Source organism: Carlito syrichta, unplaced genomic scaffold (genome assembly GCF_000164805.1).
Source record: "Carlito syrichta isolate Samal-C Ts95f unplaced genomic scaffold, Tarsius_syrichta-2.0.1 Scaffold63716, whole genome shotgun sequence".
In the NCBI taxonomy this organism is placed as follows: Eukaryota; Metazoa; Chordata; class Mammalia; order Primates; family Tarsiidae; genus Carlito; species Carlito syrichta.
The window spans coordinates 347,993-363,050 of NW_007007812.1; the positions used below are offsets into that span (position 1 = coordinate 347,993).

Below are 15,058 nucleotides of genomic sequence, written 5' to 3' on the forward strand. Positions count from 1 at the left end.
GCTGCTTCGAGGAGCTTACTCATAGGTACCCAGGGTCAGCTTTGTGGGTATGTAATCTGTGCAGTCACAAAGGTCTCTGTGTTCAGAAGGGCCCTTGGTTAATGCTCTTCTATCACTGTCTTGAAATTCTTGATAACTTTTTAACAAAGAGCTCTGGGTTTCATTTTGAACTGGGCCCCACAAATTATGTAGCCGATCCTGTCCTGTCAGTGCACTTGTGTTTTACTAACTCTTCCGGCACTTGTAGCAGCCTGCCTCAGACAGTTTGCCTGGGGGCTTCCCTCCCCTGGTTGATAAGCTGCCCACTTCCCACCCCCTCACCCCACTTCTGCTAAGCTGCTTTCCTGAAGTCTTCTCAGTGATTGCTTTGAAGACATCCCCTTGTCTCTGGCCACCTGAAGGCCCAAACGTCTATGCACACCCACTCTGTCTCTGCTCTGTGGGACCTCAGGTCCATCAGTTCTCTTGCCCAGAGTTCTTAGTGACCAACCCAATCTTCCCATGGGATTCAGGTCTGTAGTCTTGTTTTCACTTGACAAAAACAACTGAAAGAGGCAGCCAGAGAGTTCAGCCAAGATGGGTTTCTCCTAGCCCATCAGCTCTGCCATGAAACTTTCATAGAGGGCACTGGGGCCCAGGCAACCCTTAGAAGAGGGACATTTGGCCTAAAGCAATGTGGGAGAGCCCCGCCACTCCCCACAAAGTGTCCCCGTGCTCTCTACTCCCAGGGAGTCTCCACAAACAAAACATAAAACCAGAGGTTCTCTGCCTCACTATTTGACTCATTGCTCCCCTCCGGTTGCTGGGTTACCGACACCAGGGTGGGAGGGATCCATTCAGCTAATCCCCTGAATTTCTGGTCAGCTTGCTCAGAGAGCAGAGAGGTCAGAAGCCAGGGTCCTGTATCCCCAGGTGGTATGTGGCAGTGGTGTGGCAAGGCTGAGAAGCCAGTCCTTCCCAATTGACACGTGAATATACTCCCTGGGAGCCGCAGGGGAAGGAGGAGAGGCCATGCCTTGGCAGGGCCTGAGTGTGGTTAACAGGGATATGTGTGCATTTTTCCTGTTGGCATGCTGCTAGTCTGGTGGGGTCCCTTTAAATATACCACAAGTGAGGGACAGCCCTAGCCTAACCACAGCCAGCTGCAGGCGCACAGCGACTGCTTGTTCTCCCTGCAGCTGGCCTTGAAATTGTGCCCAGAATACAGCAGCTTGGCTCCCCTGCCTCTGGCCCACCCTCCCGGCTCCAGGCCCAATGGTCCCCTCTGAGTCTGAGACACAGCAGCTCTTCCTCAACCGCAGAGGGGGCTGGACTCCTCACTAGAGACACTGGTGGCCTCTGGAGGGGGTGGGGTTGTTGGAAGCTTTCAGAAGCACTTCCTGTTTTCCTTATCTCCCCATAATGAGTCTTTTTAGTATTTATTCATGAGGTAAGCTGGGGGAGTGAGGTGGAGAGTGTCATGTGATGGGCAGTCCTCAGGATTGGGGCAGGCACCATTCCTGCATCCAGAGAATCGTGGGTTGGATGGTTCTGTGCCTTGTGGTCCAGAGAAGGCCCGAGAGAGCCAAAATGGGGCAAGGCACAGGGATAACAGGTCTAAGGAGACTGACTGCAGAGCCTCGCAGAGAGATGGGAGAGCGTCGGGGCCCTCAGGAAGAGTCGGTAAGAAAAACTGTGCTGAGTTACCTTGTAAAGGTGGCTGGCCTGTGAGGACTAACACAAGACTTACCAGCTCAAGGTCAGCAAGCCCGAGAATAACTCCATACAGGTATTTATACTACACTTCACTATTTTCAGAGTCCTACCATGGCCTTTATGTCAAAGTCACACAACAACCCTGTGAGCTAAGTAGGCCAGGGATTATTGTTCCCATTTTATGGACTAATAAGCCAAGGCATAGAGACTTAGAAGGGAAACAGAAGGGAGAAAAAAGTAAAATGAGGTGAGAAAATGTCACATACTTCGACTGCCTTGCATAACATGTCCTCATTTGCTATGACAACTCAGGGAGGCAAGCATTCTCACATTTTAAAAATGAGTCTCAGATACATTAAATCACGTGACCAAGACTTCCCTACTGAAAACTGGTAGAGAGAAGATTCCAGGTCTTCTGGAGTGAGTTTAGCTTGGAACGCAATAGAGATTTGCCTAACAAGTGCTAGAAGCTCAGTAAATTCTTCAGCATGAAGGCTTTGTTTCTTCCTCCTTTATTGTATGTGGGACCATTTGATTCCCTCTCAACTCATGCAACTGGGCAGCTCTGCCAAGAAATGATTTGCAAAGAACAGCAGACAGTCCTACTTCTCATTGGAGGGCGGAACAGTCAGGCTGAATGGCAGGAGAGAAAATCAGAGAGGAAAACTGCCTTACAGTTTATGCAAGGTTTTTGCACCCAGCATCTCATTTTATTTTGATCTACAAAACAAACATATTAATATCCTCACTTTATGTATGAGGAGACTGAGGCCAAGAGGTTCAGCAACTGAAAGGAACTCAGGGGGACAGATAGATAGTGAGGTTCATTTAGTTTCTTCCCTTTTGTTTGCATTTTTTTGTCACTCTGGCAAAAAGTTGAATGGTGGAAATGAGATATTGCAGGGAAGGTCTCCATGAAAAGCCATCACATGATAAACAGTCTGTTTCTCTGAGGCTGGTAGCTGATTTACAAGGAATAGGAGACTTGGTCCTGTCTCTGAAATAAAGCTTATGGCCCAGTTGACAAGAGAGACTAGTCCCGAGAACACACAAGAACTGGTTAACATAGTGCTCACCTAACTCGTGCTAGGGAAACTAGATCCAAAGAGTTCTGGGAAGCCACATGAGTCAGATCACTCTGGACCCTGTTTTCTGGAGGGCCCAGTAACTCAGGCAGAAGAAAAGGTGACTCCAAATCTACTATTCCCCTGCAGACACTTGGCCATGGCTGGCACAGTGAAGAGGCCCTAACTCAGACTAACAAGGCCTGGGAATTAGTCCCGTTCTGTGCTTAGGTGAAGTAACTTGCTGAACTACACATCTGAGCCTCAGTATTCTCGTCTATAAAATGGGAGAAAGGGAGACAGCGTACCTCCCAAGGCCATTATTAGGATTAAAGTTTTCAGGGCTTTTTGTTTTTACTTTTTTATGTAACTGGCAGTGGTGCTAAATGCCTCATGGAAACAACAAAACAGCCCTAAGTGGCAGATGTCATCAGATCATGTTTCCAGTCAAAATTTGCCAGAATTCCAGGAGTTTCAAGGCAGTACTGGCACTTGAAAAGCTCAGTCTAAAGCAGAGATCCAAGGAGGTTTGGAGCATATCTGATCTACCTCTTGTTCACAGTCTTTATTTTGACATTTCAGATAACGTTAAAAGCAGGCATGAGGTTTTTACATTTGTCAAAAAGGGACATAAAAAATATTGCAAACTCTCACCCTAGATGCTTCCTCTGTGGGAACACAGAAGAAGGCCTGTGAACATCAGTGCTGTACCTGGAATCTGGACACTTGATAAATTGTTGTGAGCTTGAATTAAGAAGCCAGCTTGTCACTTGCACCCCTATCGCTACTGACTGTCACCATCCCTGGTCTAAGGCCACATCTCAGGGACTCTCTGACATCTCTTCCCTTCCAAAGAGTCTCTTAATATTCATTTTAACCTGACTTCACCTGAATCAACAGGTGGGGGGTGGGGTGAGGGAGGTCCACAGTGAGTCACCTCCCCCTCCCCGGGCCCAGAATAGCCTTGCAAAGGTTTCTAGATGCAATTGTAGTTAGGTGGAGCAGACAAGACAGGCTTCAACTTGAGTGCTTATTTTACATTCTTTGCAGATGTTTCATTTTATTGGCTAAAAATAAGAACTTCCAAAATTCCTTGATATTTAATCCAATCTCTAAAACAATGTTCACAAGGGAAAGCTGGCCAGAGCCACTAATATGAGCTAGTATTCATTCATGATACTAATATGAACTTTGGTAGGAGGAAAAGTGAGTCCAAATCTGGAAGCTGCTAAAAAAAAAAAAAATCTGTTATCTAGTATATTTTGGGAATCTCTGCACATCAGTTACCCGTTTTAGTTGAGGATTTTTTTTAAACACAGAAAAGTCTTGTGAACAGTATATCAGATACTCTCATTTCCCTGTCCTCGCTCTGAATTGGCGTCTGTCATTATTTTGTCTTATTTCCTCCAAGTATTTTTTAATCAAAAAAATAGAATATTACAGATAAAGCTGAAGTTCCCCACAACCCCTTCATGCTCTGTAAAGTGCTTCTTCACTCGCCTTTATGTTCTTAAGATCACTCCGTGTTGATAGAGCTGGTTCATTAATTTTATTTTATTTATTTATTTATTTATTTATTTTAGTTGGAGTCTCACTCTGTCGCCCTGGCTGGAGTGCAGTGGCACGCTCACAGCCACCGCAACCTTGACCTGCTAGGCTTAGGCGATCCTTCCGCCTCAGCCTTCCAAGTAGCTGGAACTACAGGTGCACACCACCGCACCCGGCTATAATTTGAACTGCTCTATACTGTTCCATGAATACCTCACCCTCTATTGGTGAGGAGTAGCAGAAATGGGAACTCTCAGACACTGCTAGTGAGAACATAAGTGGTAAATTATTTTGGAGAGCAGTTCGGCAATACACACCAAACTGGATATGCATTCATAGACTGTATGGCCCAATAAGTTCTTCTCAGCCTAGACCTAGAGAGTTTCCTGCACATGAGCATGAGGTGAGCATGGAGGTGCAGTACAGCATTTTTTTAATACAGTTAAATGGAACCCAACCCAAAATGACTGTAGCATTCTGATGCTTTAAAAAGATGATGTGGGCTGGGCATGGTGGTTCATACCTGTAATCCCAGCACTTTGGGAGGCTGAGGCAGGTGAACTGCTTGAGCCCAGGCGTTCAAGACCAGTCTGGACAACATAGTGAAACCTTGTCTCTACAAAAAATTAACCAGGTGTGGCGGTGCATGCCTGTAGTATCAGCTACTTGGGAGGCTGAGTTGGAAGGATCACCTGAACCTAGGAGGTCAAGGCTGCCATGAGCCACAATTGTTGTGAGCATGCCACTGCACTCTAGCCTGGATAACAGAGTGAGACCCCAACTCAAAAAATAAATAAAATAAAATAAAATAATAAAAAGACAATGTGAATGAGTATACTAAATGCCACTGACATTTTCAAATGGTTAATTTTATGTTATGTGAATTTTACCTCAATAAAAAATTTTTAGTTAAAAAAAGGAATGTGCTGAGCACTGTACTAGCAGCAGTATTTAACCCTAACCATTATATGAGTCCTACCTATGAGAATTCTAAGTCTGAAACTGGCATTTAGTACAGCCATGTGTGTAAAAAGGCTTCATGAATAATGAGTCAGCTTACTGTACTTTAAGATCAGGCAGATGTCTTTAGCTCCTCCAATCCAAACCAGTGCTATTATTTTCCAGAGAAACATCAAGGCCTTGACAGGTTAGGTAGCTTAACCAAGTTCATCCAACCAGTATGCGCAGAAGAGAACCCATAGCTCTCAAGCTTTAAGTGGAGGCATTCTCTTATTCTGCCTTGGTATAGCACGGTTTCAAATGAGGGGGGAAGAGGTCTTCAAGCCATAGTCTCTTTTGGCGTGACCTTCATGAACCTACTTCTCGGCTTGAGCAGGTAGAGCCTTTCAGAGCCTGGAGCAAGGAGAATGGGACTTGACCACCGCCCAGCCTATCCACCCAGCCACAATGAATGAAATGCAATAGAAACATTCACAGGATGGGAAATGCGTTAGAAGGGATTTTGAGTTCTTGGGAAATAAAAGGGACAACCTGCTTAGACAGCAAACCCTAGAGTCAAAAGTAAGGCTGGACTGGTCTGGAGAGGGATCCTCCTTCTAGTCTATTCTCTTCTCTCTCCTTTGGGTAGCTCCCTCATGGTGAGACCATCCAAGGCAGCTCTTGCCACTTCAGGCTCTTCTTACCCACCTGCCAGTTCTCACCACTCCAGATGCCCCATACATCAGTGTCCTAATATGTGTGCAAACCTCTTTTCTTGATTACAGAAGTCATCCAACCCCATGGTAGGACATTTTAAAATACAGAGGGGCAAAAAAGAACATTAACTTCTAGCCTCACCAACCAGGGATCAGCACTCTTAAAACGTTAGACTCATTCAATCTCATAATAGTATTAGCCCTGGTTTCTTTAACATCATGTCTTCCGAGGACCTCTTTGATCCCTGGGTTTTGTTAAATCTTTATTTGTTTTTAAATGCAACTATGTTGTTCCCCATCTCTCCAACCTCTTTCAATCAGGCACTGACTGCAAATTTCCTTCACTGATGCTTAGGCTTGTTCAGCTTACTAAGGAAAAATTGTTTCTGTCAATTTTCCCTTATAAAATTCCATTGTTTGCTTGCGGTTTCTGACACATAGAACGTTTTCTGTCTCTTAAATGACCCACTTTTGATTTCTTACAAACGTGTACCCTGGTGCTCACTTCAAGTCTCCATTCATCCATGTGCTTTTATTTTCCTCTTCTTTTCCACTTCTTTTGTTCTTTGTGAATTGCTTTGATTTCCTTTTGTCTTCAAACTCCTGGCTATACATACTTTGAGTCTTCCAAGGACTTGGGAGTAACTTTTAAAGATTAATTCTTATGCCTACATTTTCACAAAGTATTTGTTGTGTGATATGCAGCTTTCTTGATAGGCAAGGACCAAGGAAGTCTCTGAAGACTGAGGTTGCAGGGTCACATGACTCAGTATGTTGCATAAGAAAACGTTCTCCCTCAACAGGTTTTTTTCTGGAAGATTCTTAGCAAACCTCTGCCTCGGGCAGGTTAACCTTTCTACCACCAAGGCCCCTTAGTAAAAGAATAACTTTCCCCAAGCAATGCCTACCAAACAAAGGCATCTTTTAAGCAATAATGAACTGTAAGGCCCTGCTAGTAGGAAATGTATTATTTAACTTAGACTTTTTAGAATACGTAAAGGAATTCATGACCTTCATCACCACACTCAGGAGATTCAGGAACATAAGGGAAGAAAAACATTACAATCCCTTTCTTCCTCTACAACTAGTTTATTAAACAGACAAAGAATATTAAATATAAGTATGTCTTGTTGGCTGCAGTGGATAGGGCTTTGTTTTTCTAATTTAGTCTGTGTGATCATAAACTTGCTGATCCTAGTCTTCACTAGAAGAGGAATTAAGAAGACAGAAGAATTGAATCTTTAAGGAAAAGCAGACTCTAACAAAGGACGGAATCAATACCACTGTGCATATATATATGTTATGTCTCAAAACCAATGAGATCAACAAATTAATAGCAATAGTAGCCACTTACTGAGCACTTGCCTGTGGCAAGCTCTGTCTTGGCACCTTCGTACATTGTCTTATTTCATCTTTATAGCAATTCTACATGGTGTGTATTATTCCCATTATTTACACAAGGAAGCTGAGTCTTCTAAAAATAAAATATTCCAAGGTCAGATGAATTTCTAGCTTAGATCTGTGACCCCAGGCCCACGTGCCCCCAACAATGCCACAGTACCTCCTGCAGGAGATGGCCTCTGCATTGCCCTTCTGCTTTCCACCCAATACAAGTGGCTACTGAGTTGATAAAGGGGCTCCCATTCAGGACTTGGCATATCTATTGGAGAGTCAGCTTTCTGAAGCAAGGATTTTATCTTTCTTTTTTTTTTTTAATTTTGTTTTGAAAATATCTGGGGTACAATTCAGGGTTAGGTATCCAAATATTCATTATGCAGGTACCCTTGATAAGGACTTTATCTTATTCATTCTGTATCCCCAGGCCTAGCACGGCACCTAAAATGAAGTATTTCCTCAAGAGTTATTTGTTGATTGTAAAATTGAACTAAAGTGTGAGAAATTCCATGATTAGTGCAAACCCTAATAAAAATTATCACTTGACTAGCCTCAAGTCACACCTTTTTGTTGGTAGCCACCAGAATAAAAGCAACCCACCTAGTTCCATTTGTAACACAGATTGGCACTCAGGCCTTCTAACTGTGCAGCAAGTGGGAAGACCTCCCACACCCACTTCTAAGCTGTTGGTGTGATCTTGGAAAGCAGCAAAGGGTCTGGGACAACTGTGAACCAGGACAGGAAATGCCAGGGTTCTCCCACCTCTTTCCCATCTAACAGAGTTAAGACAGTGAGTGGGCAGAGCCCATGTGGCAGCGAGGGTATGGGGCAACTGTGGGGTTGGAGGCAGTGGCTTGTAGGGCAGAAGGGGTGTCCATTCTGAGCCCTCTCTCATGGCTCAGAAGCCTTTATACCCCTGATCCCGGCTGATCCTTATAACTATCAGATCTGCTTGGTCTGTAGGAAAGTTTGGCTCCCAAGAAAGCCCCATTTACCCCAGGTTGGACTCAGTTTCCCAGACAACAGCAAAACCTGCTAAAGATGCCTTAGCACACCAGCTTTTTTTTTTTTTTTTTTTAACTTCGGGAGGGTAGAGCAACTTTGCCTTCTGTCCAACTCTGAGGCAAGCCACCACCATGAGTGCTGAGAAACAGCAGTTTTGTTTTGGAAACTGGCATCCAGTGCCGGCTCACTCCTGGAAATGAATTTCAGCCCCCCCACCTCCAGCTGCAATGTTCTACTTCCAGCTTGCCTGCCAACACCCCCCTCCAGCTGCCCCTCTCAAAGGCACCATTGTGCCCGACTGGCACAGCAACAGAGGAGGGCTAAAGAGGAAGAAAACATTTTCTGCCCATGGGATGTTCTTAAGCAGGTTGTGTGTACATGGCTTCAATGCTGCATTCCTTGAGCCCACACAAACCCGCCAGAACTCCATCATCCCTGTCACAAATGGCAGCCACTTTCCAGTCTAGCTGGCCCACCACAGCTCACTGTCAAAGAACACAGAGTACGCAGCTGGGTGGACAAAGTTGGGTAGAAGTAGAGTCATGAGGACACCTTTTCAGTACAGCACACACTGGCCTGCCAAAGCAAAGCTGACCATAGACTCAGAATTTCTGAACTGGAAGAAGATTTAGTCCCACCTACCACTCAACAAAATATTCATTCTAATACATTCTGGCAAGTGGGCATCCAGCCTCTTCCTGAATACTCCAGATAGGAAGCTAACTACTTTTCAAGAAGCCGGTTGCATTGCTGGACAGCTCGAACTTTCAGAAAGTTCTTCCTGATGTTGAATAAGGATTATGTGCCATTCCTTGTCATCTTATTCCCTAGTCAGCACTTAGCACAATGCTTGAAACAAAATAGATGCACAGTAACTGTGACTGAGGTCCCCATCACTAGCCCTATGTCTACCTTGTGCAGGCACATAGAACATGCTTCCTCACTCTTCCATGCAACTGCCCTTCATAGGGCTGAAAGTAAAATTCTATGTTGTCTCCTGGTAATCTTCACTGAGCTAAACAGTCACAGTTCCTTACGTGACTCGACTTAAGACCCATAACTGTCCATAACTATCCTGACTACTCTTCTCTTGATAGATTCTATTTTTTTCTATGTCCTTCTTAAAATGAAAAATCAAATCCCTCGTAGCTATGCAAATATCATCTCATAGGTAATAAAGTCTAAGATTAATGGGCATCAAGTACATGCTCTCTACATTGGACTGGCTGCTCGATCTTATTGCTGGCATCTCTTGCAGGAAACCTGCATGTTCATGAGGACCACCGTGAACCTTGATAAATTTGGGAAAGAAGTTCTTTCCTTAGTTTTACTAAATGTTTCCTCATCTATAAAAAATGGGGAGATGAATACTTACATTGTGGGTTGCAAGGATTAGACATAAAATATGTAAAGTGCCTGGTTCATAAAAGTTACTTGGTAAATGATATATATTATTATATAGCATAGATGTGCTTTAGTTCATTATATAACTGCCCACAATAGATATCAGCTCCTAAATCAATATAAAACAATCCCTTCAAATGTAGGAGGAGCTACTGTCTTGTACAAGTTACCTACATGCCAGGCCAATTTTTGTATGTGGATAGTATTGGACTATCTTTCCAATAACACTATCACTACTCATCAATGCCACTTAATATATCACCTTTTCCTCCCTCGATACATGTCAGATTATTAGCACTAAAAATATTCTCTATAGTTCTTCTTGAGGGAAAACAGATATCACTGTTTGCCCTGGTTGTTTTTCTTTCACTCCTAATACATTTCTCCTAATACAGTCCTGTAGATATGCAGATAGCTACTTCCTCTTCTGTCATGTTTCCTCCAGCCTGCAGTATGCACTAGAGCCAGCTTACTTGCTGGTACTCCTCTTCCCAACTCCCCTTGCCCTTTCCATGATGTCATGTTGGTAGCTTGAAAATGACCAACATAGGAGTATTTACACCAAAGAACACAACAATGAGGGAGTTTGTTTTTAGGTTTTTTTGTCCCCCCCCCCCCCCAGGAGAGCCTGCTTCTAAGCATTTAGCAGCACACCATTGCCTCTAGCACTTACCTGCTGTGAGCATTAAGGACAGAAACCAGTGTCCCATTTCTGCCACATCCCCAGAGTCCAGCACAGAGGAAGTCGGTTCTCATCATTCTTGATGGATCCCCAAGTGCTTTTGTCTTCTGTCTCTTAATGTCTCTCTCATATAAAATGTACCTCTTGCTCTATTCTTAGGTGTTCAGGCATGGATTTCTTTTAGCTGTGATCAGGGGGCCACTTCATGTAGACTTGGGTTAATCTTCCATATCTTTCTCTATCTGGAAATTCAGTCCACTTTATTTGGTCGCTGTATTCATCCAGAGAAGTTGGGGAAATTCACCTGGAAGCAGGGAAACCCTACCAAGTTTCTTCAAAGATAGCTTCCATTTTAGGATTTCTCCACATGTTCTTTCAATTCACAAATAGTTACAATGGACACCGGATAGGGGTAGCACATGCCAGGAACTATGGAGAACACAGAGTTGTGTAAGTTATGGTGCCCATCTTCCATGAGCTTAAAGTCTCCTGGGGTTATAGGAAAATATACATAATACATGGCAGAATATACATCCCATATAAGAGGAGAAAACAAAGCAATGAAAATTCAGAGAAGGGGAAGATCAGTTTCTAGCTAGAGTATTGGGAAAAGTCTCATAAAGGAGAGAACTTTTAAGCTGGAAGGGCAGGATTTTAACAGGCATACAAGAGCTGATGGACAATTTAGGCAGTGTGCACAGCAGGAAAAAAGTAAGTAGTCCCTAAATCCATGGCCTCTACACAGAACAACTCAGGCTGCCATAGCAGGCATGTAGTAGGGCCCAGCTAACCTCTTCCTCAGCTACTCTCCTATTGGAGACCCTAAGGAGTCCAGCCTTCTCCATAGTCTTACATTACACCCAGCTAATTCAGAGAGGATCTCCTTCCTCCACCCATACCAGAAATACTCTCCATGTACATGAACACCATCTCCCCAGTCCTGTGAGGGTCCTGGGGCTTCACAGGATGGTTTACTGACAGTTTATCTTTGCCTAATGCCTTGTCAGTGTCCTGTTCCCTCAAAAAAAGAGGCAGTATGTGGGATGGGGTTGGTGGTCGGGTATATGTCAGCCACCTCCTGCCCTTTAGTATCTTTCTGAGGCTCTGTCATGGAAGCCAGGCATCAAGAGCGGCCGCCCTCACCTCCTGCCCATCCCCTTCCAGCCCATCACAACCCTTGTTCAAGTGTGTCAGGAAGTTGTCCACCTTTTCCTCAGCCCTTGCTCTTCCTTCACACTGTAACTAAATATTGTTTTCCCTACACATGGTCCAGTATTTCCCCGCTTCCCTCTTCAAAATAGCTACCCCCTGGCCAACTCTCTCACTTACTGGAAAAGAAAGAACTTCAGTATCATCCCATATCAAAACTCTACCACTCTTGTCATCATGCTCTCTTTCACTGCATCTACTTCCCATCCTAGGCATCCTATACCCTATTCTCTCTATGCATTTATTCAACAAGTATTAATTGTCTTCTCTGCCTCAAACATCCACAAAAAACCTTCTCCTCAATTATATTACCCTTTATATTCCATATTCCCTCTCCAACAATGTGTGCCATCAAATCACATGGCTATTCTGTCTCTGTTCCCTCACTACCACCACCCCTACTTACCCTGGTGAAGTCTCATCTCTTTTAGGAGATAGCTGGGTAATCTAGAAAACTTTAGGTCTTATTGTTCTCATTTGGTAATTAGGAGTGGTCTCTAATGTTCTCTTCTTTTATTTCTGAGATGGTGTTTCGCTCTCCCTCAGGTTGGAGTACAGTGGCATGATCATAGCTCACTGCAGCCTTGAACTCCTGGGCTCAAGCAATCTTCCACAACTCACTAAGATTCTGGCCCTTATCCCATGGCCATAATTCCTCTTTATAAAACTACTCACAACTTCATGCTTGTAAATCCAAATGACCACATGTCTAACGCCAGATCAGCTTACTCTAATTAGTTGTGTAACATTGGGTCATTCTCTTAACCTCTTTAGCCTTGGTTTTCTCATTTTTAAAATGAGGTCATTAGACTGGGTGACCCTTATGATCCCATGAGAGTACAGATGCTGGGGGGAGGCGGGTGGAGAGGGGGGATCCTTTTTGGAACATGTACAGCAGCAGTTCTCAAACTTTTTGGCATCAGGGACTGGTTTTGTGGAAGACAATTTTTCCACGGATGGCAGCAAGGAGGGGAGGATGGTTTGGGGATGATTCAAGTGCATTACATTTATTGTGTACTTTATTTCTATTACTATTACATTGTAATATAGAATGAAATATATAGCATCACTGCTCAGCTCCACCTCAGATCATCAGGCATTAGCTTCTCATAAGGAACACACATCCTAGATCCCTCACATGCGCAGTTCACAATAGGGCTAACTGCTCCTATGAGAATCTAATGCCACGGTTGATGTGACAGAAGAACAGCTCAGGCAGTAGGAGCGGCTGTAAATACAGATGAAACTTCACTCACCAACCACTCACCTCCTGCTACGAGGCCTGGTTCTTAACAGGCCACAGACTGGTACCAGTCCATGACCCAGGAGCTGGGAGCCCCTGATGTACATACAGGAAATAATTCATGGAAAAAATGGCATCTGTAGAGATTTGGAAGAAAAATACAGGGAGAATGCTAGGGTGTTCCTCAAGGGTATCCTACCATTAGGGGACTGTAGCAATGGGTCTAGACAAGAATCATCACTGACTAATGAAGAACAGAAGCTGTAGGCTGACAACACCTGAACCCACTGATCAATCTAAACATCACTAAAAAGAGACAACCAAATTATTTACCTCCTAATGAGAAGCAATAGGAAATAAACGGCCCCATTAATGAAGTGTTCTTACCAACCCTGAATCTGGTCAAGACTCTAGATCTAAATCAAGTGAAAATATAGGGGATAGACTAAGAATATGTTAAAATAACACCTCAGAGATACAGTTTGCAAAATCTAGAACCTGAGAAACACTACAGCCTTACTACCCAAAATGTGGTCCATGGACTTATAGCATCAGCGTCATCGGGAAGAAGGTCAGAAATGCAGATTATCAGGCCCCAGCCCAGGACTCCTGAAGCTTATTCACATATTTATAAGATTCTGGAGTGATTTGTATGCACACTGAAGTTTGAGAGACATAACTCTACAGAATAAATGACCCATTTTTTCAATAAATAAAAGACAAGGAAAAAGAAACGAGGAAACTTATAGATCAAAAGAAATCCAAAAGAAATATCAACCAACTGCAATGTGAAGACTTTTCAGACAAACCAATTATTTTTAAAAAACTAGGCAGGCGCAGTGGCTCAAGCCCGTAATCCCAGTGCTTTGGGAGGGCGAGGTGAGGGGATTGCCTGAGCCCACGGATTCAAGAACAGTCTGGGCAACTTGACGAGTCCTCATCTCTACAATAAATCAAAAAATTAGCCCAGTGTGGTGGTACCCACCTGTGAGGTTCCAGCTACTTGGAAGGCTGAGGCAGAAGGATCGCCTGAGCCCAGCAGGTTGTGGTGCCACTGCACTCCAGCCTGGACAACGGAGTGAGACTCCAACTCAAAAAAAAAAAGTATACTTTTGAGGAAATTTGAACAATTACTGAATATTTATTGATACTAAGAAATTATCGTTACTTTTCAAGAGTGATAATAAGGTTGGGGTAATTCTCTTTTTTCTTCCTTACTTAAAGATACATACACAAGTATTGATGCATAAAATGACAGAATCTCAGGAATTTGCTATAAGTAGTTAGTTCAGTATGTAGGTGGGAAAGTGACCGGGTATAATTAAAACAAGATTAGCTGCCAGTTGCTAGCGTTGCTAATTGCCCAGGCTGGGATTTGGTACACATCGCGGCTTATTATTCTCTCTACTTTTCTGTATGTTTGGAAATACCCATAACAAGAAGATTTTTAAGAACAAAGACCAAGAAGGAGTCATGGAAGATGGGAGGAAAAACGCAGTGGCAGGGTGCTCAAGAAAGAGGTAATTTCGAGCTGAAAGGCGACACGTGCTTCCCGAGCCATCGAGTCCTGGGTTCCCCCTCCAATCTACCCTGAGAGCAGACACAGTCCAGTGGCAGGACTATGAAACAAAGCCACCAGCGTCCAAACCAGAGGAAAATCTACATAATCCGTGGCACGATGAATCGAGGTTAGAAGAAGGGAGCATTTCCTAGTTGCTAAAAACCGAAACAGGTCATCAAATAGCCTGTGGAATCTCCTTCCCTGAGGACCTTCAGAAATAGGATCGACAGGGCCGACGGAGGAGGCCTTGTCCTCCTCCTTTTTGAGTTCGCCGCGGCAGCCAGGCCCGGGAAACATCAGTGTCCTCCCCTTCGCCCCCTTGGCTCTCGGTCTCTCTAGCTGAGAGCTTGGCGGATCCCGCTTCTGCCTAGAATGAGGTGATTGTAGAGATCGGAGATATCAAGGGCCGGGTGGGGAGGAACACGGTTCCTAGCGCGTTTCATTTGCACGTCAACACGCCTTGGCCTCCTAACCCAGTCTCAGGTTACCTACGCACCGGCCGTCTACCATCCCTGGCTCAGGAAGAAACCAGAATTGGGGGGACTGTCTTCACCAAAGGTACCCAAGTGGAAGGTGGCCGTCAGCTGCCGGCCCTCG

At 44.2% G+C, this 15,058-nt stretch overlaps 1 protein-coding gene across 2 annotated transcripts in view; it reads left to right on the forward strand.

Moving 5' to 3' along the window:
• Positions 1–15,058, forward strand: part of DGKG (diacylglycerol kinase gamma) — a 212,003-nt gene that overhangs the window by 143,546 nt on the left and 53,399 nt on the right. The gene's annotated exons all lie outside the window — the stretch shown is intronic.